The sequence below is a fragment of the Notechis scutatus genome, chromosome 4 (assembly GCF_049901735.1).
Source record: "Notechis scutatus isolate UNSWTSFEM ecotype Mainland chromosome 4, rNotScu1.2, whole genome shotgun sequence".
Taxonomy (NCBI): Eukaryota; Metazoa; Chordata; class Lepidosauria; order Squamata; family Elapidae; genus Notechis; species Notechis scutatus.
Genome location: NC_142012.1, coordinates 109,111,624 through 109,138,206, shown reverse-complemented (window position 1 = coordinate 109,138,206; position 26,583 = coordinate 109,111,624). Strand labels below are relative to the sequence as shown.

Genomic DNA, 26,583 nt, shown 5'->3' with positions numbered 1-26,583 from the left:
TGTACTGATATCATACAAACTTTATCCTTTCTGTATGTGTACCATGATATCACACACTCACATCAAAGGAATGGTGCTTGCATCACAATGATGCAATGCTGAGTTAATCACTTAGTTGAAAGGGTTGGATCCTGTGGACATCTCTGCTGTCAAAGGTCATATTTTCCTAAAATAAAATAATGAAAAATAGTAAATCTATTCATAGTAAAGAAATACTAAATAGTAAATCTATTTCTAAAGTTAGACACGATTATATCAGAATACCAGATGTCCAATGAATTTTAAGGAAAGCAAATTTATTACCAGGACATTCTTACCAGTCCTTAGATGGGAAGAATAGGTCCATTATATTGGCTTCTTTTCCATAGACATGGCCAATCATTCCTTAGTTGTCATCTAATAGAATACTCATTTACATGTCATTATATTCTGAATACTGTAGAGCGACATAGTGGCCTAGAGGTAAAGTTGCTTGCCTCATACTTAGGAGGTTGAAACTTCAATCCTAGGCAGTGCCAGATGTTTTTCTCTCCCTGGGTGCAAAGAGAAAATATGTTGGACTACAACTTCCAATTCTCTCTCTATGAAATGACAATTCAGTTGTAAGGGGGCTGTTAAAACCAATCTTCATCCTTCTCCATAGAATATGGTGCCACCATGAATTTTAAAATATGCCTTTTGGATGATATTAAATCACATAATACTTCTAAGCCTTTGAAGGTTGGAACTAGGTAAAGTTTTATTATACTGTATTTTACTGATGTTATGGTGATATAATTCTAACCACTTTGTCATACTGTTTATTTCTTCTTTTGTCTTTTTTTAAAATCAATAAATGTGTTAAAAAGAGGCGCACAGAGTTCTCTTATATCCTAGGCTTACCCATATTGAACAGCAACATCAGTTGCATAGCCTTGTCTAGATTCATCAGTCTCATTCCTTTTTTCAGTATGTGACATGATTATAATAAATCATCAGGAAAAGAGTTTTCTGTGGTACTAGTTTTCCTTTTTAATCCCAGTGGTTTAAGGCAGTGGTCCCCAACCTTTTTTGTGCCAGGGACCAGTTTCACTCAGAAACACTTTTTCAAGGACCGGGGGGTGTCGAGTTTGGTGGGTTTGCTTGCAGACGTTTCATTATTTGACTAGGTAACATCTGATGTTGTTACCTAGTCGGGTAATAAAACGTCAGCCAGCAAACCACCAAGTTCAGGGAACGCCAATGCCTCCTCATTGCAACCCTGAGTGACAGATAGTCCCTGCAGGACGGCTGAGAAGCCTCGCCTCTCGGCCCTGCCTTCATCAGCCCCATCCCTCAGGTGTCTCCCTCCCTCCCTCAGCCTCATCCCTCAGGTGTCTGCCTCGTTCCTCTCTCAGTCACTCTCTCACTCCTCCACCAGCCCAGGAAGAAACTGCTTCAAAGAAGCCAGCAGGGTGGCTTTTCCTGTCGGCGCAGCTTCCCCAAAGCGCCCGTTCACCCCCACCCCGCCGCCCACGGTTCAATCCTCCGTTCTGCCTGCTTGCCTTCGTTTCTGGTGGTTTCGGAGCGCAGCTTCTCCAAGCGCCCGTTCACCCCGCCCCGCCCGCCGCCCGCGGTTCAATCCAGTGCTCCGTTCTGCCTGCCTGCCTGCCTGCCTGCCTTGGTTTCTGGTAGTTTCGGAGCAGCTTCGGCTGAGAAAAAGAGGCGAATAGTTATTATTCTCAGCGAAGCTGCTCTGAAACTACCAGAAATGAAGGCAGGCAGGCAGGCAGAACGGAGCACTGGATTGAACCTGGATTGATTGGCGCCGGGGTGGGGGTGAACGGGCGCTTCGGAGGAGCTGCGGCGACAGGAAAAGCCACACACACACACCCCGGCTTCTTTGAAGCAGTTTCTTCCTGGGCTGGTGGAGCAGCGAGAGAGCGACTGAGAGAGGAACAAGGCGGGAGGAAGCCAAGCCGCTGAGCCAGAGAGCAGGACAGGCTTCGGTTGCTTCCTCCTCCCCTTCTCTCATTTGTGTCCTTGATCCCCGATCCCAGCAGCATTCACCGAAGGCGAAGAAAGCCGCCATTTTTATTTATTTTTCCTTTGCGGCCCGGTACAGAGTGCTCCACGGACCGGTACCGGTCCACGGCCCGGTGGTTGGGGACCCCTGGTTTAAGGGAATCAGTAAAGTGCAAATTGATTTAAGTAAGCAAAAGCTCTAACTCAGAAAAGTGCTTCAGTAATGGTCAATAGCCTTTCAATAAAGTCTTAAATGGAGTCTGAACTCTAGATTTTTAGTCAGATATTTCATTCTGTGAATGGATTTACACTTTAAAACAAATAATGTGTTTAAGTACAACCCTGCCTTGGGTGATTTAAACTCAACTGAATCTCTATTTTTGCATGGATTATTTTCATTGATGCATTATTCATAGCTAAAAATATGCATAGCAATAGTCTTAATAATCAATTAACATTTTCTACCCTTGCTTTTTCTATAAATGCTGACAGAGAATACAAATAGCATTTCATGTATTTGTCCCTTGGGGAAAAATACTTTGCATTATCATAAGTTTTAGCACCCTTTTTCCTTGTTATCCATACTACATAATTAAATTAACTTCAAATAATGAGATCTAGGGCTTAGATCAGAATGCAGAAGAACCACATTGTCCTTAGTTCAGATTATTCATGACTGGAAAAATATATAACATCAGTGAGCTAGTATGGTTTATTCTGAAGATACTTACATTTGATTCAGAATTCTCAACATACCGGCTAAGGAAACCTGAGTGGTGAAGTTCACACATCTGGAGGCTGTCCAGGCTGAAGAAGGATGAAATAGAAGATTAGATTCGGAACAGAGAACAAAAATTCAAGTTATATGAGCTTCATTTATTGCCTGTAGCTTCCTTATCTGAGTCATGCTAAAAGTACAGGCTCCTTCAACACAGGGTAGGAAAGAAATATGATAAATAAATATATTATTGCATGTCACTGGGGAGGAATTTTGGTATATGTAAAATACAGTTAAAAAATGTATTCCCCTTCAGATGTTACTGAATTACAATTCACAATTTTACCTACTCTTAACTATGCTAGCTGGGACTCCTGGAAGCTGTGATTTCAGCATCTTTGGAAAGCCATGAATGGTGAGGCACCACAGCTCTGAAATCTTGGCATCCATTATTCAATATTCTGGTCTCAAAATAATTGTCATTCTTTAATACAAAATTAAGGATACATTTAATGGCAGTCTTCAAAACTAAGATCAATTCCTCAGTCTAAACGAAGCCATTTTTAAAAAAAAAAATTGGCAAAAAAATCATGTCTTACATTATTATCATTTTGGCCTCAAATTAAATATCAGGGAGATGTTAAAAATCCAAATTCACTTTTACTCTCAAGGGCAATCCAAAGCACTCTAATGTATCTGCAATCATTTTTCAGCTTTTAAATAGATGTATCAAACCCAAAGTGCTAGGGGAAACACTAATTAAAATTTTGCTTCATTACGCATTTTTCCCCTTGGAAAAAATCAGATTTGGTTCATATTTTGAAGAGAAAAGAAACTAGAATGGAAAATATTAAAGGGTGTTTCAATATTCCTTGTTCAAGATTAAAGTTTCATGTCTAATTGTGAATTAGGGTATTAGGGTATTATTAATTAGGGTATTATCTTATTGGTTTTAATTTAAACTATCTTTCAGATTAACTTTAAATGATTGCATAGATTTTTCAGCTGAATCTGTTGTTAAATTTCAGATCAAAATATATTTATTTAACTGTTTATCCCATTTTATTGTCACGCAAATAGCCTTGGGGGTCTTTTCTCAAACAATAGTTTAGAAATCTTTTAAACAAATAGCATAGCATTTAAAAATATAGCTTGATTCTTACTTCTGTGTGCATTGTGCATTTCACACCTGAAAACTATCATATGCTGCATTTTAATTCTCAAATTCTCATCTTCGGTACATGTGAGGATAGTACTCCTTAAGCCGCTACTCATGCAATTATTTGTGAACCATTGTTGTCTCTCTTGAAATCACCAAAATGCAGTTGTGAATTCCATGCTCTCTTCCCTATGATCAACAATAGCATGATGGTAATCACAAGTCTCCATTTTATCAACTATCAAATTGAACATAGTGGAATGTTTTCATTATGTATTAAAAATCACCAGCTGCTTTGGAGAATAATACTCAACTTTAAGAAAGAAAACAATATTAAAGTGCACCTGTTGATGACCTAATTATAGTAAAGTCATCTCCTGGTAGAAATCCAGTGGAAAGATACCAGCTTGTCGAGGTAGTCCAAATAACAAGCACTAATCATGAGTACTACCATTACTTTTGTTGTAAAGTAACAGTAGCAGAATCTCATGAATCTGAAATCTCTCCCACCTTACCTTTACAGTCCAAGAAACGGGGAAGAGGGCATCTTCCAAGACAGTTGTCATATTGTCAGGATAATGATTTAAGAGCTGACCAGCTGTTACAATGATGTAATACTGGGAATGAGTCAGCAAGGTTTTTGGGCTGATATCACTTTAAGAGCCTGTAATAAGAAGAGGCCCTGTTGGGTTGTATCTCTGTGTGTATGTGTGCTTCCGTGCTGTAATTGCTGATTGCTATTTGTTTGAGGTCTGACTAAATAGCAATAGCAATAGCACTTAGACTTATATACTGCTTTATAGTTCTTTACAGCCCTCTCAAAGCGGTTTACAGAGTGTCAGCCTATTGCCCCCAACTATTTGGGTCCTCATTTTACCCACCTTGGAAGGATGGAAGGCTGAGTCAACCTTAAGCCTGTGGGATTTGATCTGCCAAATTGCAGTGGGAGTAGCTTGCAGTATTGCACTCCAGCCACTGCACCACCGAGGCTCCATAAAGTATGTGTATATATTCTTTGTAAATAAAACCACAATTTAAAATACAAACCTCTGTTTACTGTATTTGTTCCTGGGTTGTCTCACATAGTCATACTGTGTGCACTCTGACACATATCCTCATTTCTTCTGTGGCTTAAGCTGCCTCTTCCTGACTGTTGCCTAGTCTGCAGCTGCTCCTCCTCCTCTTCCTGTCTCTCAAGGAGCTTTTTTACTGACCATTACAATGCTAGTATAGAGTCTTTAAATCATAGAACTGTGGAGTTAGAAGAGATCACCAAAATCTAGTTAAACCCCTTGAAAAGTACAGGAAAATCAAATAAACCATCAGTGAGAGGTAGCTGTTCAGAGGTGGAGAACCCAATACTCTATAGGGAGACTGTTCCACTGGTATATAGACCTCCCCCATCAGAAAGTATTTTCTTATATTTAAATGAAATGAAAACTAGGTAGCCATTATCTTTGTTCCTAGTTTCAGTGATGGTGGACATTTTTTTCATCTTCCCCTAGTCCTAGTAATTTCCTTGTCAAAGGACTTGGGATTTGTCTCACATGACCTATTTTTGAAATAGCTATGCTAACTCTTAGCAATTATGGCATTGTCTTACCAATAGCTTATTTTATTATTTAACATTGTCAGGTTCACTAAGTAGATGAGATCAGGAAATGAATGCCACACAAAGGCTAAAACTATTTTATTGAAATTGGCTATAATAACAGAATCTTGCAAGCCTGATTATATTATACCTCTTCCTCCTTTTTTTATAGTTCAATGAGGACTTGCTTGCTTTAGCCGTTTGCAATTACTGTGTCATCATTCTGGACTTCAGTAACTCAGTAATTGCTTCCTGTGTAGCTACAACAAGATCATCTTTGTATTCTCTACAAATATTTTCCATATATTTGTGTTAAGCTCACTGGTCAGTCAATTCTGGAATCCTTATTTTTCTTATCTTAAAGAGGGACACCACATTTGCTCCATTCTAGTCCTCTGGTACCTTCTCTGTTCTCCAGGTCTCCTCAAAGTTAGTTGATTGAAATCCCAACAGCTCTTTGTCCTTTTCCTTCAGTATTCTAGGGTGTATTTCATAAGAGCCTAGGGACCTGAAGGCATTCACATTCACTAAAAGATATTTTACCACACTCTAACTTACAGCATTTTCCTGGTCATGACTTTTCACAAATCTATATGTGGTGTGCCACATAAATGACCTGAAGAAACTGCAGGAACCATCACACATACACATTAGAAAATGTTTTAAGCCCAAGAAACAAAGAAAATGTTAAAAACAAGGTATAAGAGTGAAGGAATGGGTAATACAGATTTAAGATGTCAACCTTTTGAGTTAGATCAAGTCAAGGAACAGACTCCACAAGGATGATGGAAACATGCTTTGTTGCTATAGTAACAATCTCAAAAATTTGTATGGTTTTCCCTTCTCTCCTTATATCGTAGGAAGTTAAGGAAGAATCATTCTTATACTCTTTCTAACATTTTCTTTGTTTCACAGGTTTAAAATATGTTGTTATAAGCATCTCTGCATAATCTCTCCAAGACATCATCACACCATGCTTCTCACATCACTATTTGCTATGCATTCATAAACAAAATAGGATGTGAGTTCCTATGCCTTCTCTCAATCATCTATTAAGACATAGACCCAGTGGTGGGATTCAACCGGTTCACACCACTTCGGCCAAACTGGTTGTTAAATTGCTGGCTGGCCCCTCCCTGCTCCACCCCACCCCTTCCAGTCTCCCCACACCCCAAATCACGCCTGATTTTCTTCCTCTTTGCTATTGTTTCAGACTGCACTATCCTTAATTTCTTTTTCAAGAAGTTCCAATGGCTTGCCTTCAAGATTGTTTTCCCATGACATTTTCCTTACTGTTGCTCTTGATTGGTTAAAATCCGTTTTTCTAAATTTTATGGTTTCTGTTTGACTGAGTCTTTTTAACCAAGCTTTTTGCTAAAATTAAAAACTCTTAACAACTCTTAACAACCCAAAGTGTTCTGTACAGTCAATTTACATACTCGTAGCCCGCGTCGCGATTGGCTAAAGCGCGGCGACCGGATTGGTCGAGCGAGCCGCACTGATTGGCCCGCGAATCCCCGCGATTGGTGGAAACTAATCGCGGGAGATTCAAGCGGTGCCATTACCGCGCGCCGCGGCTCGGAAATAAAAGCCGCAGTCTTTCCCTCCAAGCTTAAGCTGTATCCGGAGCCAACAAAGAGCTGAAACCAAGTCACTGACTCCGAGCTTCCTTTCCGCGACGGACACGACACTGGCGACGAGGGTGGGATACAGAGAATAACCACCGAGCACGTGTCCCGAGGAAGACAAAGACCGACGAGATGGCCAGCATGATCCCACCAGCACCCTTCAACCCAGCTACCGAGGACTGGGAATCGTACACGGATAGATTCCTAATGTTCCTCGAAAGTAGCAATTTGAAGGATGCGAACGGGCAAAAGAAAAGGGCCGTTTTCCTCACACACTGCGGGCCCGCAGTGTTTAAGATGGCCAAAGCCCTCGCGAAGCCCGAGGATGTGAAGGCAATGGACTGGGCCGATCTCGAGCCACTCCTTCGGAACCACTACGCCCCGCTGTGCCCATCCTCATCCGGCGGGATGAGTTCTATCGGCGGAACCAGCGGCAGGACGAGAGCATCAGCGACTTCATAGCCGCCTTGCGGGACCTAGGGGGATGTGCGAGTTCCGGGACCTGGACGATGTCCTCCAAGACCGCGTGGTCCTAGGCCTCAGGGATCAGGCACTAAAAAGTCGACTGATGGCAAAAGGCAACATCGACCTCGGGGACGCCCTGGCCGAAGCTTCCGCGGCCGAAGCCACCCGGAAGTCAGCAGCCAGACTTCGGAGGGCAGACAACGGGGACCGCACTGAAACCCCCGAGGCAAGCCGACGAGAGACCACCACACACCACGGGGACCTGGACTCCGCCTCCGATACCACGGACGAGGAGGAAGACGCTCCACCGCTACAAACAGGACGGGACCGGCGAGATCAACGGGGTCGTAAGTCGGGGAACCAGTGCGCCGGGTGCGGGGGAAATCACCTTCGATCAGAATGCCGGTTCATCGACGCGATCTGCCGGCATTGCAACAAGAAGGGCCACATCGCCCGAGTCTGCCGACTCAGAAAGACACACAGCCCCCGCCGGCGAGAACCAAGCAACCGGGGACGAGACGACACCCCCCCGAGGACCAGAGATCGCCAAGCCGACAATCGCTGGAGCCGAGACAACCGAGGGTGATGGAACGGGAAGGCCGCCAGAGAGAAGAAACCCACCAGACGGTCACCATCGGCCATGCCGAAACCACGGATGCCCGGAAGGTCTACGTGGAGGTGAGCATCGAGGGCGAGCCATGCCGGATGGAGGTAGACTCCGGATCCTACCTCTCCATGGTCGCCTGGAAAGAACTCAAGCGACTGGTGCCAAACATCCAGAAAAGAGGACTGGAGAACCAGAAGCTGATCATCAAGGACTATCAGGGGAACCGCATCCCCGTCATTGGGACCGGACAGTTCGAGGTGACTTTCAAAACCGCACCGCGAAACTTCCCCTGACTATCGTGGACCGGAACCGACCCAGCCTCTTAGGACTCCAATGGTTCGCGCCACTCGGGATCGAGGTCACGGGAATAAACCACACCACAGAGGCCGACTGGGAGCAGCAACTGGCGAGGGATTTCCAAGAAGTATTCGACGGCACCCTAGGCAAGTACAAAGGGCCCCTATCTCCTTCAGCCTAGACCCAAATGTCGCCCCCATACGCCTAAAACCCAGACGGGTGCCTTTTGCACTCCGGAAGAAAATAGACGAGCAGATTGACAAGCTCGTCAAACAGGGGTTTTGCAGCCAATCGACCACGCCCGGTGGGAGACCCCTATAGTCACCCCAGTCAAGCCAGATGGGTCAGTAAGGATCTGCGGGGACTATAAGGCCACCCTCAATTGCGCCCTGCAACAAAGCGCCTACCCGTCCCAGTAGTGCAACACCTATTACACTCGCTGGGGGGCAAGGTCTTTGCGAAGCTCGACCTGGCGCAAGCCTATCAGCAACTGCCGGTCGATGAAGAAACCGCGCCGAGGCGCAAACAATAGTCACCCACCGGGAGCGTTTCGTTGTAACCGACTCCAGTTTGGAGTCAGCGTGGCCCCAGGAATTTTCCAGAGCCTCATGGAGAGGCTGCTGCGAGGAATCAAGGGGTGGTCCCCTATTTTGACGATGTATTAGTGTCGGCAGCCAACCAGGAGGAATTAGAGGGTCGCCTAAGGGAGGTACTAGAAAAATTCAAAGGGGCCGGGCTGAAGGTGAAGAAAGAGAAATGCCAGCTATGCACAGAGCAAGTCGAGTTCCTGGGGTACCTCCTAGACCGACATGGCATCCACCCAACCGGAAGCAAAATCAAAGCCATAAAGGAAGCCCCCACACCCAAGAACAAAACAGAGCTGCAGGCATTTCTGGGACTGCTAAATTTTTACAATGTGTTCTTGCCCCAAAAGGCGATCAAGCGGCGGAGCCCTTGCATAGGCTCCTGGACAGGACGGCCAAATGGACCTGGGGGAAACGGGAGGACACCGCATTCAAGAACACCAAAGACCTGCTCACCTCGGATGCCGTCCTCATTCAGTATAATGAGACCCTACCCATCGCCGTCACATGCGACGCCTCACCATTTGGCGCCGGCGCCGTCCTCAGCCATACACTTCCGGACGGAAAAGAAGCACCCATCGCTTTCTTCTCGAGAACACTCAGCAAACCCGAAAGAAACTACAGCCAATTAGACAAGGAGGCACTGGCCATCGTCGCAGCGGTAAAGAAGTTCCACGAGTACCTCTACGGCCGCCGATTCACCTCATCACGGACCACAAGCCACTGCTGGGCATCCTGGCGGGGAACAAGGCCACCCGAACATCCTATCCCCCAGGATGACAAGGTGGTCCGAGTTCCTCGCCGCCTACGACTACCGGCTCACACACAGACCCGGTAAGATGATCTCCCATGCAGACGTGCTGAGCCGCTCGCCGCTTCCCGACCTAGACGACGACCCAGCTCCCACGACGACCACCCTCAGCATAGAGACATTGCCCGATCTACCCATAACGCGTCAGACATTGCCCGAGAGACTAATAAAGACAAGCGTCTGGCACGGGTATTACATTGGGTAGAAAAGGGATGGCCAGAGAAAGACAACGATGAAGCATTCAGGACATTCGAAACCGGCAAACAGAACTGTCACTACAGAAAGGTTGTTTGCTATGGGGGGACAGGGTGGTCATACTGGAAAAATTGCAAGGGAAAGTATTAAAATTATTACACAAAGGGCACCCGGGGATTGTGAGGACTAAAGCTTTGGCCAGAAGCTATGCTTGGTGGCCAGGTATGGACAAGGAGATCGAGGCCTGGGTAGCCAAGTGCTCGCGCTGCCAAGAAACCAGACCAAATCCCCCGCAGCACCAATATTAGAATGGGAAACGCCCAGGGGGCCATGGTCGAGACTCCATATAGATTTTGCCGGGCCCACAAAAGGGAACACATTCCTCATCACGGTGGATGCTTACTCCAACTGGCTGGAGGTAAGCAACATGAAGACCACCACAACAGATGCGGTAACCAAGGTCTTAAACAAGCTTTTCGCAACCCACGGCCTCCCGGATGTCATCGTGTCAGACAACGGACCCCAGTTCACCTCGCTGGAATTCGAAAAATTCCTAGCGGAACGAGGCATACGACACGCACTGACAGCGACGGCGCATCCGGCGGCCAATGGTAGGGCAGAACGGATGGTTCAATTTACAAAGAGAACCCTCCAAAAAATCGAACACGGGACATACAAGAAAAAATAAATAAAATGCTCCTAATACAACATATAACCCCAAACACAACGACAAACAAAAGCCCGGCAGAATTACTGATGGGGAGAAAACTAAGGTCACCACTCGACAGACTACACCCCACATACAACCCGGAAAAACCCCGGACTCATCAAGCAAGCACCGGGTTTTTGCACCAGGCGACGCAGTCTATGCAAAAACCTTACCGGAGACCCACTATGGGTACCGCAACTATAACCCAACTGACAGGACCCCACTCCTACCGCTACAGACAACCGACGGACAAACATGGAAACGCCACATCGATCAATTAAGATCAAGAACAAAAACACAACCGACACGCAACCAAACACAGACGACCCGTTAACACAAACCAAGAGGGGAGGGAAGATACAGGGGATCAAATAGAAAATAACCAGCAATACTCACCAGTCAACAGCCAGCCCGAAGTCTCACCAGGAAGAAACAGCCAGGCCAGCTCAACCAGCCCGGAAAGACCAGGCAGGAGCGGCGAAGTCGCAGCTTCGACCAACCCGGGTAGACCGGGAGGGAGCTGCAACAAGAGGCCCAGCGACACCTTCCAGGGGGTTCCATCGACAAGGCCAAGAGAACAGAGGTCCCGACCGAACCGGCCGGGAGCCAAACAACAACTAATCTGCGCAAGTCAAGTAGGCAAGTACGAGCCCCGCCTACCTACGGGACTACGTTACGTAGGACCGAACCAAGAGGGAGGGGTGTTCTGTACAGTCAATTTACATACTCGTAGCCCGCGTCGCGATTGGCTAAAGCGCGCGGCGGACCGGATTGGTCGGCGAGCCGCACTGATTGGCCGTTCACGAATCCCCGCGATTGGTGGAAACTAATCGCGGGAGATTCAAGCGGTGCCATTAACGCGCCGCGCGGCTCGGAAATAAAAGCCGCAGTCTTTCCCTCAAGCTTAAGCTGTATCCGGAGCCAACAAAGAGCTGAAACCAAGTCACTGACTCCGAGCTTCCTTTCCGCGACGGACACGACACAAAGTTCCCACCAATTTAATATATGTAATCAATCCTTCCCTGTAAGTAAGGACCAAATCCAAAGCAGCAAATCATCTAGAACCATTCTCAATATTTTGAAAGGAGAAATGATCACTAACATAATTCAAAAATTTATCTGACATAGTAAGCTTAGCAAGATTAGTCTTCAACAAATACTCAAATTATTGAAATTTCCACTGCAATTGTTTCAGCCTTCAGTTATCTGTTTTCAAAATTTTTCTACATAATTTGCTGGTCTATAGCAGATTCCTGGCAAGACATTTTTTTTGCCAGCTTGCTGCTTTATCTGAACTCACATGACTATTTGTGTTATCATCAGTTCAATGGATCTCTATGCATCTGCTCAGTTCATTTTTAATATGCAGTCATCTCCTCTATTGACTTCACTCTTTCTTTGAAACAAGGGGTACCCATCAATCTCATTGTTCCACTGGTTGATTCATCCCACTATTTCTGTAACCCCTATTATAACTTATTTGACTTTGTGCCTCATGACATCCAGCTCATGTTGCTTTATGGTGCGTAGAACGCCTGAGACATTTGCCATGCCCTCATTCCTTCTGTGGCCTAATTTGCTTATCAACTGCTGCCTAGTCATCTCCTCCTCCTCCTCCTCCTCCTCCTCCTCCTCCTCCTCCTCCTCCTCCTCCTCCTCCTCCTCCTCCTCCTTCTGTCTTTAATGTGTGGGTAGTAGTGTCGAGATGTTTAATATGAAGGATTAGATTCCCTGTGTTCTATCTACTGTTTCTTCTACTCAATTCTAATTGTTAGGTTAAAAGTGAACTGCAAGAAAGAATGTTGCTTCAGTACTACACAGAGTTCCTACATAGTTCATTGGAGTCAGTACAATGATCCATTTTATCATTCAGGGTAACTCATAAGCTTGGCAGAGGAGAGTCAGTCCTCCCTTACTACTCCCTGAAAACTAGAACTTGAGATACATACATTCTCCTGTGCCCATGTCAGTGGTGGGATTCATATATTTTTTTACTGTCGGTTCTGTAGGCATGGCTTGGTGGGAATGGTGTGGCTTGGTGGGCATGGGAGGGGAAGGATACTGCAAAATCTCCATTCCCTCCCCACTCCCGGGGGAAGGTTACTGCAAAATCCCATTTCCTCCCCATCACACTAACCTGCTTTCCAGCTCCATTCTCCTGTACAGGGCAACAAAAGAAGATCCAGCCGATCAGCTTGGACACAGGAGGCGGAGAATTGATCGGGGCAGGGCCAGTCAGAGGTGGTATTCCGAACTAATCAAAATTTCCACTACTGGTTCTCCAGAAGTGGTCAGAACCTGCTGAATACCACCTCTGGTCCATGTGTTCTGCCAGTTTGGTCTACTGGTTAAAGCACCAGATTAGAAAGCAGGAGACTGTGAATTCAAATCCTACCTGAGCCGTGAAAGCCAGCTGGGTGACCAGTTACTCTCTCTCAGCCCAGCCAACTCACCTAGTTGTTGTGGAGAAAATACAGTAGGAGGAGGAAGCTCTGAAAAGAAAAATAGGTAGCCATCCTAAAAAGGAAGGGAAAGCAATGTTCAAAAATCAGTTGTTTTTAGTTCCTTTAAGTACACATAAGGAATAGAAGTACACATTAGTACTAATTAATACATAGCACACATTAAAGGGAAGGTATGGCAATTGCTAATACCCATCTCTTCCCTGGTAACATCAAATCAAAGAAGATGTTCCTATCCTCATTTCACTTGTCTGTGGTGCATTTTCTTTCACAAGATAGTAACAAGAGTTCTGTGGGGAATCCTATCTTCTCTGAGACGCTTACTTTGAATCTTGATTAACAAGTTCTAAAAATTGGTTGTGCTAACCAATACTCTGTTATGTTTAGAGAGGGGGGGTGACACAAAAATGGATATTTTTAGACATAAACAAATTAGTCATGGATATTTTTTGAGGGGGCAAGCACCAAGCACCTTTGTTTAATATCTTGGCTCATAGTTATTATTATTAAAGTAGGAATCTAGGGGTAAACTTTGCAGGTCATCACCTGTTGGGGGCTCCAGGGCTATAAAGGGGCTGCTGCTAGGCCCCATTTTTTGTACCCCTGCTCTAGAAAAAAATCGAGCAAAAGAGGAGAAACAAATTGGTCAAATTAGAAGGATGTTTTCTTTAATTATATATTGCCAGGAGAGAAAGAAATAGTGAAAGCAAAATACTTCTGAATATTTTAAAAGTTTCACAGTTATGTTTTTTTCCCCTGCAGTTTTGTTTTTCCCAACACAAGCGTTGTGAATATAAGCACTCAGGGCAGCTGCAGAAGAATTAAAAAACAAAAGAAAACAAAATGTATTATGGGAAAGTACAAAATTGAAGGCAAATGTCAAGATACAGTGTTTATTCAAACCAGCTCTGACCTTAGATTTAAAGCTACTTTCTCAAAGCTTCAAAGAAAACCATCATCCAAGGATCTGCAGATCTGCCAATTTTTGAAGAAAAGTATGTTGATTCTGTCCCTGTGTACTGAATTCTCCTTCCACCGCCACCCGAGCATCAGCTTCTAAAGTGGGATAGAATAATACAAAAATAATAATCATCATTAGAAGATCTGCAAAAAATACTATTTGCCTGCAAGCAAGAACTGGTGGGGCCATGAAATAAAGAAAGTAATATAAAATGAAGAAGTTAAATTGCTCTGGGACTTCAAGCAAACAGACACCTGCCAAATAACACCCCAGACTGAACAATTGTCGATAAGAAAAAGAAAAGTGTTTGGATTGTGGACAGGACAGTGCCTGCGGAATAGAAGAGAAAGAACTGGAGAAGATAAGAAAAGACAAAGGCCTCAAATATAAATATTATGGGGGGGAAAGCAAGGGTTGTACCAATAGTAATAGGTGCCTTGGGTGCAATCCCAAAACAACCGGAGCACCACTTGAACACCATCAGCATTGACAAATTCACCATCAGTCAGTAGCAAAAGGAAGTGTTACCAAAAAACACCATCAAACATCAATCTCTAGCTAACCCAGGTCCTTGGAAACAACTCAATAGATGAATAAAAATGCCAAATCCAGGCTGAACATCTGGCTGTACAACAAATGATAACAATAATCCCTGATGTGTTCACATCTGTATTTGTGCAGGTAAATAGAGACAGAGGGAAGACAGCAGAGATAGATAAATCCTCATATGTCCTTGATTCCAACTAGCCTTCTTCTTAATAGGCAAATAATAAAAATAGCACACTCCATCCTCAAAAACCAGTCAAAGCTTGAAGAGATATTGAGGTTGAATCAACACCTGGGTCACGGTCACCAGGCATTTACTGACCTGCTCCTGATTTTCACACAATATCAGGATTCACAGATATGCTAAGCTACATTATGATTTCTTTAATTATGGTTTAGTTTGCAATGAGATGAGAACCCAGATGGTTGGGCTTTATTCAAGTGGTTTGGTCAAATTGTGGTTTATCACTAACCCAGCATAAGGATGTTTTGTTTCAATCAAGCAGGAAAAAAAATAAGCAGTCAAAGTTTTAAAACCTGCACTGAATTCCCATTTTCCTTTGTTTATCCTTCTCATTTCTAGATTCCAATCATTTTCCCTGTTCCTCTTTCCCTTTCACCCAGCCCCCAGCTATTGTTTTATCTGTATTTTCCTGAAAATAAGACCTGGTCTTATAATTATTTTTTGTCGCCAAAGTAAGCACCACTTATTTGGGGGGGTAGGTCCTATTTTCAGGGAAACACAGTAATTATTTTCTCCAAAAGACACATTAGCACTTATTTTCTGGTTGGGTCTTATTTTGGGGGAAATGCGGTACTAAATGCATCCGTCTGGCTGATTATCCTAACTGGGGCTTATTTGGGGGGAATCGGGTTTATATTACAAGCATCCTGAAAAACCATGCTAGGCCTTATTTTCTGGTTAGGTCTTATTTTCGGGAAAACACAATAATTACAATCTTAGTTTAACCTATCTATATATCTAAGAAACCTTACTTGTCAGGTCCTGGGCCTTTTGCCAATCCCTACTATGCTTGACCTGTCATGCTTACATAATTGGGATGGACCATGGGTGACTTCTTCTCCCATCAACATAGTTACTGGTGAGAAATGATGGGAGATGAGTGACCGTTCAACAAAAGAGAGTCTCGGAAGAGCCCACCAATGGAAACTCTCCAGTTGCAAACAATTCTGAAACACAATGTCCTTTTCTCATTTGTTGCCCTTTCATTGTGCCCTCATCTTCTTCCAAAGCATGTGTTAAGCTGACCCATTAGCTCCTTCTGCTGCTTTCAGATCAGATTCAAACAACAATGCACACAGTTTGTCAAGTTTGGTCTTGATACTTAATCTTCATCCCATGTTTTCCACTGTTCTCTTTGACTTTTATTGCTATAACTTGTAAATCGTTCACGTTTTCAGCCGTCAGAGCAATGGCACCAACGCTAACATCGTTTATTGATGTTTCTTCCTTACAGTTTAAAAATCGCACTCATCATCTTCTGATCTGGCTTCTCTCAATAAATAATCAGCATAAAGTTTGCATAAATAAGGAAAAAGTATAGAGCCTTCTCCTTTGCCAAGCAGGAAACATGGTCTGTTTCCAACTCTGGCTTCCTGACCTGTGAATACAGATCATAGATGTAGATGTTCTAGGGTTCCCATTTTTCTGAGTACCCTCCCCAGCTTGTATGAATGACATAATTAAAGGCCTTCCTATAAATCAATAAAGTACTCATTAACTTCTTTTTGGTATTATTTGGCTCCCTCAGTTATCTAGCATACAACAGTCTTGTGTTCTTTGATTTTTCCTAGAATCATTCTGTTTATAACAGAGTTGGAAGGGACCTTGGAAGTCTTCTAGTCTAACCCCCTGCTCAGGCAGGAAACCCTATATCATTCCAGATAAATGGTTGTCCAATCTCTTCTTAAAAACCTCCAGTGTTGGATCACCCACAATTTCTGGAGGCAAGTCATTCCACGGATCAATTGTTCTAACTGTCAGGAAAATTCTCCTTAGTCCTAGGTTGCTTCTCTACTTAATTAATTTCCATTCATTGCTTCTTGTCCTGCCTTCAGATGCTTTGGAGAATAGATTGACTCCCCTCTTCTTTGTGGCAGCCCCTTGGATATTGGAACATTGCTAACCCCAGCTTGATTTGAACAACATAATTAAAGGCCTTCCTATATTAATCAATAAAATACATGTTAACTTCTTCTTGGTATTATTTGGATCCCTCAGTTATCCAGCACACAACAATCCTGTGTTCTCTGAACTTTCCTAAAACCATTCTGAGCATCTCTAATAACCCATAGACAGACTTATCTTCTGTTTTGCAAGGCAAGGTATTTTAACAGTCAAAAACATATTTCCTCCCCTGTGAAAGTTTTTTTTTACTCTGCCCAAAGCTCTTTTGTACACATATTTTTGAAGAAGACTATACAATTATGCTGAAATGGGAGATAGACATAGCATTAGCAATTTCTCTCAGATCAATATGGTTAACGCTGCCCCAGTTGCACTGGGCATAAAAGAAAACCCACATAAGCAAATGAAACCAGCAATTGTCTTGCTACATCCTTTAAAAGCATATAAAATCCACTGAATATCTGCTGTAGGGAATAAGGAGATGTGAGGCACTAAAGCTATCCTTTTATTTATATGAAGAAGAAAGCTGTGAGGCATGCAACGAAAGCCATTTATTTTCCTTATTTTTAAAGAACGCATACATCTCCACCTTACAAACAGAACGGAGAATACATTTTTTTAAAACCAATTTTAAAAAACCCTCACAAGATAGAAATGGCATTATATTACTGATGTTACAGCTGTTAACTTTTAGGTCTTTTTACAGATCAACCAAAATTTTAATGTACTCTACTGTCACAGTAGGAATCAGTTTGCCCCTATTCAACATTTTACTATTGCTGATTGTATTGTTTTTCATCATAATTTTTATTAAGAATTTTGATCATACTAATACAATCTAATATAAATTTAAAGAAGATGGACAGGAGTAAAAAATGCCAAGAAAAAGAAAGAAAAAAGAAAAAGAAGGGAGAGAAAAGTAAGAATATAATAACAAAAGAGAAAATAAATAACAATAGCACTTAAACTTTTATACCACTACCTAGTCTTTTACATCTCACCTGTCTGCTGTGATCTGTCACTTAGGCAAAAAAAGGAAAATCACGCAAAGAATGAGCCAGAACGCCATGCCTATGATGACATCATATGAGGAGATGACTTGGCCTCACAGAGAAGTAACAGAGAACTGTCACTAAGGTGTGGAAGGTTAGACTTAGCAGCCAGCGGTGTGTACAAATTCAATGACAAGCCAGGCAGAGAATGCCTACTATGGAAGTCTATTTTCACGAGCACCACCCAAATTGAACAGTTGCTTTCCGGTGAAGAACTTAAATTTCTGTTGGCATGGCTAGGACCACGGTCTAGCTACATGGTGAAAAACATTTACACAGACTTATTTAACGACCAAGACACCGCTCTAAAACGAGCGTGGGATGCTTTGAACTGGAAATATGGCAAAGACACATTGATGGAATACTCGCTCCTAGAACAACTTTACAGTTTCCCATGTATCGCCATCCATGAAACCCGAAAAACTAGAGGACTTTTCCAACATCCTTACGGAGCTGCAAACAGCCAAAGAATGTTCTGACTTACCAGGACTGGCTTGCCTTGATCTCTTCATAACACAAGAAGCAATCATCGCCAAACTCCCAAAATAAATATTAGAATGATGGATTGTTTTGTCCGACGCCTTTCTGGTCGCAAACCGCAGATGAGACCCACTCTTTGCCTTTCTCCAAGAATTTGTCTTCCTGCAAACAGAGTCCTGCAACAGCTTCAGAAATCTTCGCCTCAGACACAGAGTTTACCAACCTAACAGAGACCGCTACTGCAACTCTGGACCTCTCCAGCCTCTACTGCACATCTCTACAGATCATCACCAAAGGTCAACACATAACACAGGAGTCGTGACCTCATCCGTACACAGTGCAGGAGAGACCTCATCAGATACAACCCAATTTAGATCTACTACTTCAACAAGAAACCAGTTTTGTCCTATGCACTACACTTGTCACTCGCTGAACAGCTGCAATGGGTTTGCAGCGAAATCGATGACCCAACAAAAAGAATTGCTAAGAGAGTACCAATACTGCTACAAGTGTTGCGAATCCAAACATTTGCCCAAATACTGCACAACCAAAGTGCAATGTCACATCTGCAAAAGTGACCAGCACCCGACCGCGCTTCATCCAGACACCGAGCCACCACGGCAGATACCTCGTAACCCTCCTTCGGACAAGGAGCCGCAACATAACACAGAAGCATGCAGGGATCCTTGACTGACTGACAAACTGCAACCAAAACCAAGCATGAGTGTCAACTGTACAGCACTGTGTGCTGACTCACCACACCCTCATTCGTGTCTTCCCATCTGCTTAGCCAAAATGTACCCTGAAGGACACTCTGAAACTGCTGTGAAAATGTATGTGCGGATAGACACTCAAAGCACCTGCACCCTGGCCAAACTGCATTCTTCGACCTCTTTGAGGTGCAATAGAACAAACTTCCTTTCACTGTATCAATGTGCCATGGACCAAGAAGCACAGCGGGGAGGAGAGCTACTGGACTCTACATAGAGTCATTGGATGGAAGTTCCCGGTTCCCACTACCGCCCATATTTGAATGCGATGGGGTACCGAACAACTGCAGTCAGATCACGACACCTGAGGTCATAAATAGCATGCCTCACCTACAGCACCTGGCTCATCACTTGATCTGGAGGCTGATATCCTACTCCTGCTGGGGAATAATGCCCCATGCACCTTTCTCTTCTCCGAGTCAGTCAGCGGCCCTGTAGACAGCCCAGTGGCCATCAAATCTCCACTAGGATGGAGGATCGTAGGAATTGTCAGTGACACTCAGATGCAGGCTCCAACCCAGGCAAATGCCTTAGCACCATCCATTCCAACAGTCTTTCGATGCCCTTTAGCACCATCGAAAACCAGAATGCCGTTACAGACTAAACAGCCGCCAGCAATCAGTACATTTTCACCAAGACACCCTAAATGGCCGCCAGCAACCACCAGACATCCACTAAGATGCTCTGCACAACTATATGCCTCCGCAACACCCTTTCCAACAGCTTCCCGATGCCCTTTGACACCGTGGAAGCAGGAGTACCATTCCAATCCTAAAAGGCCACCAGAAGCGACCACCAGGCTTTCACCTTTGCCTCCAAGAGTTCCTGTACACCCTAAAAGGCCGCCAGAGGTGACCAGCAGACTTGCACCAAGAGGCCGAACTTGAAGTTTGAACCTCAAGCTTTGCATGCTTTGCTTTGTTTGATGCTTTTTTAACATTCACTGTTTTTCTCTTAGTTATATAGCTAACTGTTTATCTTAGTTGTATAGTTATATGCTATTCAGTTAGTACTACTGTCTACTGATTATCTTAGTTTATAGTTAATTTTTTTCTCTTCTTTTAATAGTGGAATTTATAATTCCAGGTGGGGAGTGTGCTGTCCTAGCCAGTTTACAGGAATTGGATAGTTACTTAGGAATTATGAGCTGTCCCCTTAAGGGAATGCATCATGAGAAATGTAGTTAAAGGTATTCTGGGAAATGTAGTTCATGTCACGTGGCCACATCTGTAATCCTGATTGGTCACTAAATTGACCCTCGAGGGGTTGGGGGAGGTTTCCCTCCATTCTTGCCTGGACTCATGAACTGATAGCTTTTTCTACCTCTACGAGATGGGTTAGGAGATAAGCATCTTTTACTGCAAGGCTGATATACAAAGGATTGGTCATTATAGAAGAACTTCGTCACAAATGTGAGTCATGAAGATACCTGATGACCCAATAAATGTTCTTTGTTATGGACATCTTGTTGAGTTATCTATCTGCATCTGTATAGTTTATGAATCCACCTCTGTACGAGATACAGAAAAATCAGTTTGGTGTCAATGTGATATGATGTGAATGCCACTGCTCCCATATATGCCAAACTGATATATAGTCAAGAGAATGGTACCTGAAAGTGACCTTTTAGCACAAAATTGCATTGGAGTAAGCAAAATGGTAACACCAACCTTCAGGTAACAAAATTAGTTTCAAAGTACAGAGATGCAAAATCTTGCTGACATAAGCATTGGATTAACAGGTATGAAGGTGAATCCTTCGACAGTCAATAATTTGAATGTGACCCTGTGTTCTGACTTAAATTTATGTGTAAATTTTAATGTACACTGTTGACATTATATAAGTAAAGCTATTCAACTCTTTTTTTCATTCTGAGTTACCTCTAGTAACAGTGCTATCCTTCTTTCTTTCCTTTCTTCATTTCCTTTCCCTTTCCTTCTTTTTTCTTCCCTTTCTTTCCTTTCTTTCTTTCCTTCTTTCTTTCATTTCTTCTTCATGCCTGCTTATAAACTGGCTTTGCACAATACAGAAGCACACAACTACTTAAGAAGTGTTTCCAGCAAATATGTCAAACACTTTATTCCTTAATAGCTGAGTCAACTGGAGGAAAGGGCATGAACACCAGGCACATTGCTTAATTTTCTGATCTTTAAAAGAAATATTTAGATTTTAGGTTCTCTAGAAACTTGCAGTGCTACAGACAAATAAATGCAAAAAAATGAGTTTCGTGGCATAGCATAGGTTGGGAAGTTTCTTTCGGTGATATGCCTTAATGACTGAGCTATCTGGGAGAGAACCCACTACATTACTGATTAGCAATTTATAGTGTCACCAGCCATTGCTACGGCAATAAATCATTGATGCAGACAAGCTTTATATCATCATGGATAGGTGGTGATAAATCATTAGTCAAGAAGAGTCATACATCAAATCAAAAAGGAATCCCGAGAATAGAGATTTCTGGGCCAGCACTATCAGGTCTCAAAAATGTTGAAAGCTCGTGACAGGTAATTTTTGAAAGGTGGGAAAAGGAGGCAAAAGATTTGAATACCTTCTCCTATTTGCACCTGCTTAACAACAAGAAGCTTAAACATTGCATCACATGCTCCTTCTCACCATATTTTAGTTAACTCAGTTTTCAGCATGGTACTAATTAATGATAATTGTCAGCCCAAGGCATTTGAGTTAGTGTCCAAATGCCATCCTTCGCACAACCGGGCAATATTTCTTCTCTTCGTTCTGTGTTTCTCTTCATGCCTGAAGCAGTTTCTTCCAACTTGTTCAGCTGTGAAGCTGGAATTTAGTGATAAAAGATCTGAATAACTTACAGTTTTTATATTGCCAAAGCAAGAACAGTTATTACTGTATTCATTAATCCCAGCAGGCCTTTCTACAAAGTAAAATCTTTCCTTTTTTTTTCTTTTTTCTTTATCCGACATACAATTGAATGAATTTGCCCTCTGAAGTAAATTTTATTGAGTTCAATAGGCCTCTATCTAAGTGTTCAATCCTCAGTATTGGAGCATCCGTCTGTATCTTTTCTTTTCCATTTTTAATCATACAAGCTGCAGCATTGGGTTTTCAGTCGCAATTCAGCAACAACTTCTCACAATAGCATTGACTCAGAGAATGTAACATCCTAATAACCTTTCTTTTAGTTTCCTCTGACCTCTATCAGTTTGTTCAAGGCCCATCAAATAATCACAGACTTCTGTTTATATTGATAGCTGGCCTGTGAGAAATGTTCCAGCTGTTTAGGTCAGGAGATGGAAGCTAGTGTGTACTTAAAATTCAGTACATTTCCCCTCTCCTTGATAAATGAAAGCCCATCTCTAAAGGTTTACATTTATTTTGTACGCAAGTTACTGTGTACTGATTTTTAAGAAAACATGGTATTTAATTATTATAGAAACACTGCTTGGAACTGCTCATAAGAGGTCATAGCAATGTCCAGGAGTGGAAACCACAAACATCTAAGACTGGATTCCTCCTCTCTGCTATCCTTCAAAATTAGCTCTTTCCAAAATTAGGGAACCTGAACTTAAAAAGACACTGAGGGAAATACTATATGGGACAAAACAACCAGACTTGAGGATCCAATAGATTCTAATTCTCCAGGATCTGAAGCATCAATATAATTTAGGTTCCTTCAGGGATTCCCTTTATATTGAAAAATGATTTATCATAGAAGAAAACAAATTTTAGAAGTTCCTTTCCAACCTCCTACTCTCCAATTAAATATTACCAAGCCTTACATTCCCACAGAGTATATTGAATTAAAGCAGTATTGGTAACTCCTGTAAGGATACTTTATGATTCCTATAGGAAATTATGCATATTTCCTCTGAGGAAGAATGGATAATTAGCCTGTGGGAATATCTTTCAATGTCTAAATTTGTATTTCAAAAGTAAACCTGACACAAAATTTAATTCAATTTGGAAAGCATTTTTGGACTTTAATATATGGGTTTGCACCACTTCCCAAAAAACTTTCTCTCGACTTAAAGTCTTTCATTGTTCAGATAGAAATTATTGTAATGCTTAATCTTATTTTATGATATATACTGGTTGACTTATGGCTGTTGATATTCATTTATTGCTTTGTTCTCCATTAGAATAATTGGTAGCTCATACAACATTGTAGTTCATACAGCTATCTAAGCCAATTAATGAAATTTTGAAAATGTTAATGTAATTTCATTATGGTGCAAACTTGTTTATTTACTTTGTGTTTCTTCTCGTCTTCTACTTCCTCACCTCCTTCCTCCCCCATCTATTTCTTCTCCAACCCCTTCCCTTTTTAAAAAGATCTGCTTTTATTTCCCTTTCCTCCATTTTTTAAAAAAATGATTAATTAAAAATAAAATCAAAATACATGTAAAATAATCACTGTGGGAAGGATTTTCAAAAGATAGATATAGAAGAAGCACAGCAAACACTTCCCAGGAGTATCTTTAACTCTGTCAGTCAGGACCTGTTGCTAGCCCAGTGAAGAAAAACTTCCAAACAGAAGATGCGACTGCAGATTGCGGTCTGCAATTTCAAAAAGTTATTTGGAAAGGCATTTTTGGAGAGTAGTAATGTGCATAAAAAAGTCTTTGATAGAAGTTGTTTTTCCATGTGGATATTCCCAGGGCCTATGACCAGCATCTACTCTGGATTTTAATTTATATTTTCATCTGCCACACAGTTAAAATGTGAAATTGCTTTTTCTGCTCCTATACCCAAGCAAATCCCTAAGCTTATGTGAAAGGAAGGAAAATGTTTCTTTTTAATATTTTGAGATATGTTTTTGTGAACAGATGTTTGAATTATTATCTTGCAGATATAATTGCGAAATGGCACTTGGGAATGAAGCCATATGGACTAAAGGACATCCATGTTGCCAGAATTTTTTTAATTTTAATTATCTAGTTAGACTTTGTTAATCTGCAAGTAAGCAAAGATCAAAGTATTTTAACATTGTCTCATTAACACTTTGACATGCTTGTTTTTGTTCCTACAGTTTTCTTTAAACCATTACCTTTTGTCCTTCAAATTTAAACCTAAGAATCTATTTAATCATAACAGCAAGTTAGCACAGTAAAAGCCCAGGACTGGCTGGTTTTTTGTATCATTTCATACAAATATCAGAATCCAGAATTGATATCCAGTGTTCACTCATCTTTTTTTGTAATTGACAATCCAGAGACTATTGGAAATCTGCACCACAATATTATTTTCTGAGGGATCTCTGATGCTCTCTGAGCTTGCTTGTTTTCTTATAGATGTTTCATTAGGTAACATCATCAGTGTACTGATGCTGTTACCTAGTTTGGGTAATGAAACATGTGCAAAAAAAAGAGAGCACCAAGGACCCCTCATTTCAACCCTGAGTTACAAATATTCTCCTGTATTGGTAATGTTATTTTCTGTCTTTATATTTCAGAGCATGATTTTTATATACCTTTTTAGATAGAACACTACTGCAGTGTCAGCTTGTCAAATGTACACTAACAAACAATACAGAGACCGGGAAGAACAGAATAATGTAGAAGGTTCATCACCATGAATTAAAATATTCCTCTCTGCTTGCTGTTGAGGGTGACAGCTGTTATCATTATATTTTCAAAAATGCTCCTTAAATAGTATCTTAATTGCTGTCATTTCCTGTTTCTACAGATAGGAATAAATAATTCCTTCCTTAATGCGAAAGAAAGTTCTATGGCCATGACATTTTGGCTAGAGAGATGAGCATGATATAATGGTATGTGGGAATGGACTTGAGAGACAGGACAAAAAGACACAGCCAAGAGAATGGTCAGATAACTTAGCCCAAAGCAGGAATTTGGATGGGGCAAGAAACTCAGAAGTGACCTTCTCTAGTCTCTTGAATTGTAAAGGGCTGGAGGGAAACAACACTTTCAAATTGGCAAGATTCTGTTAATGTAATCATACAATAAAGTAGGATTAGCTCATCTGGCCATGTTTCCTTCTGATCTATCACACCAGGGCATCAGTCTTGCAAGTCTGAAAGTATATCCCTCCCTCCACTCCCTTTATAGCCCAAGAAACTTGTGAGGGTCCTATTTTGCCAAGTGTCAGGTAGAAGCCAGACGCCAGAAAATGGTTGTTTGGAGGGTCCAGAGACAGTCAAGGAGAGAAGCAACTTAGAACTAAGGAGAAATTTCCTGACAATTTTAGAAGTGGAAAATCAGTGGAACAACTTACCTCCAGAAGTTGTGAATGCTCCAACACTGGAAGTATTTAAAAAGATGTTGGATAACCATTTATCTGAAGTGGTGTAGGGTTTCCTGCCTAAGCAGGGGGTTGGACTAGAAGACCTCCAAGGTCCCTTCCAACTTTATTATCAGGGGTGGGATTCTACCAGTTCACACCTATTCGCTAGAACCGGTTGTTAACATTCTAAGCAGTTCGGAGAACCGTTTGTTAGAAGAAATTATTGGCCTAATCCTGTAAGGAAGGCAGGAAGGAAACATTCTGGTGTTGCTTACAGAAACTGCCTCTCCTTTAACCCTTATTACATTCTGTCTTCCTGTCTTCCTACTTCCTGTCTCAGGAACTTCTCTGGAGTTTTTTCCCCCTCCTTTGCTGGTACTTTGCTTGTGTGGAGTGACCATTCAAAGTTACAATGGCACTGAAAAAAGTGACTTAGGACCATTTTTCACACTTACAACTGTTGCAGCATCCCCATAGTCATGAGAGGCCAGGCAAAGAGATGCGTGGCTCGATGTAAGTAATATTGAGTTGGCCACACCCAGCCAATAACATGACCACCAAGCCATGTCCACGCAGTCACATGACCACCAAGCTATGCCCACCAACTAAGCCACACCCACAGAACCAGTTGTTAAAAAATTTGAATCCCATCCCTGTTTATTATTCTATTCTATTCAATAGACACACTAATGAGTAAGGAGAATTTTAAGCATTATTGTTTCATTATAACAAGTAAATTAATCAAAAACATGAAAAAGCAACATACCAAACAAGAAGCTCTCCCTTTGCTAGGAGTCTTATTTCATGAATCTTCATATCAGAGATATTCCAAAGCCATTGATGCACAGCACTGAGCACTCAAGATTGTGCAGGGGCTCCATCTTAATAAGCAATTTTCAGGGCTTTTCTTAAAATTTGGTATCAAGGTTTCATGGCCTGCCTTCCCTTATCACAAGATTGCAAGATGTGACCATAGCTAGATAACTCTGGAATGAGATCGAAAGCTTATGTGAAGATTCTCCCCTTTTTTAGCAAGAGTGGAAGAAAACAAACAGGTTCAGAATAAATTAGTGCTATTTTTTTTCCTAAAATGAAGGGAAATCAAAATATGTTACTAATTTCTCAAAACAGAATGATCTTCTGCAATGTCAGTAGAAGTCACTTTTGAGGCACTTGTCCTAGCCACATTCTTGCTGC

The 26,583-nt window shown here is 42.2% G+C and overlaps 1 long non-coding RNA gene across 1 annotated transcript in view; it reads right to left on the bottom strand.

Annotated features, from left to right (window-relative positions):
* Window positions 1–337: 337 nt before the first annotated feature.
* LOC148130861 (uncharacterized) overlaps window positions 338–26,583 on the bottom strand; it is a 45,008-nt gene continuing 18,762 nt past the window's right edge. Inside the window, exons 2-3 of the long non-coding RNA XR_015749382.1 lie at window positions 2,715–2,790; window positions 338–533 (exon numbers count right to left, since the gene is read on the bottom strand). This is a non-coding gene — a long non-coding RNA (uncharacterized LOC148130861). The remainder of the gene's footprint in view (window positions 534–2,714; window positions 2,791–26,583) is intronic.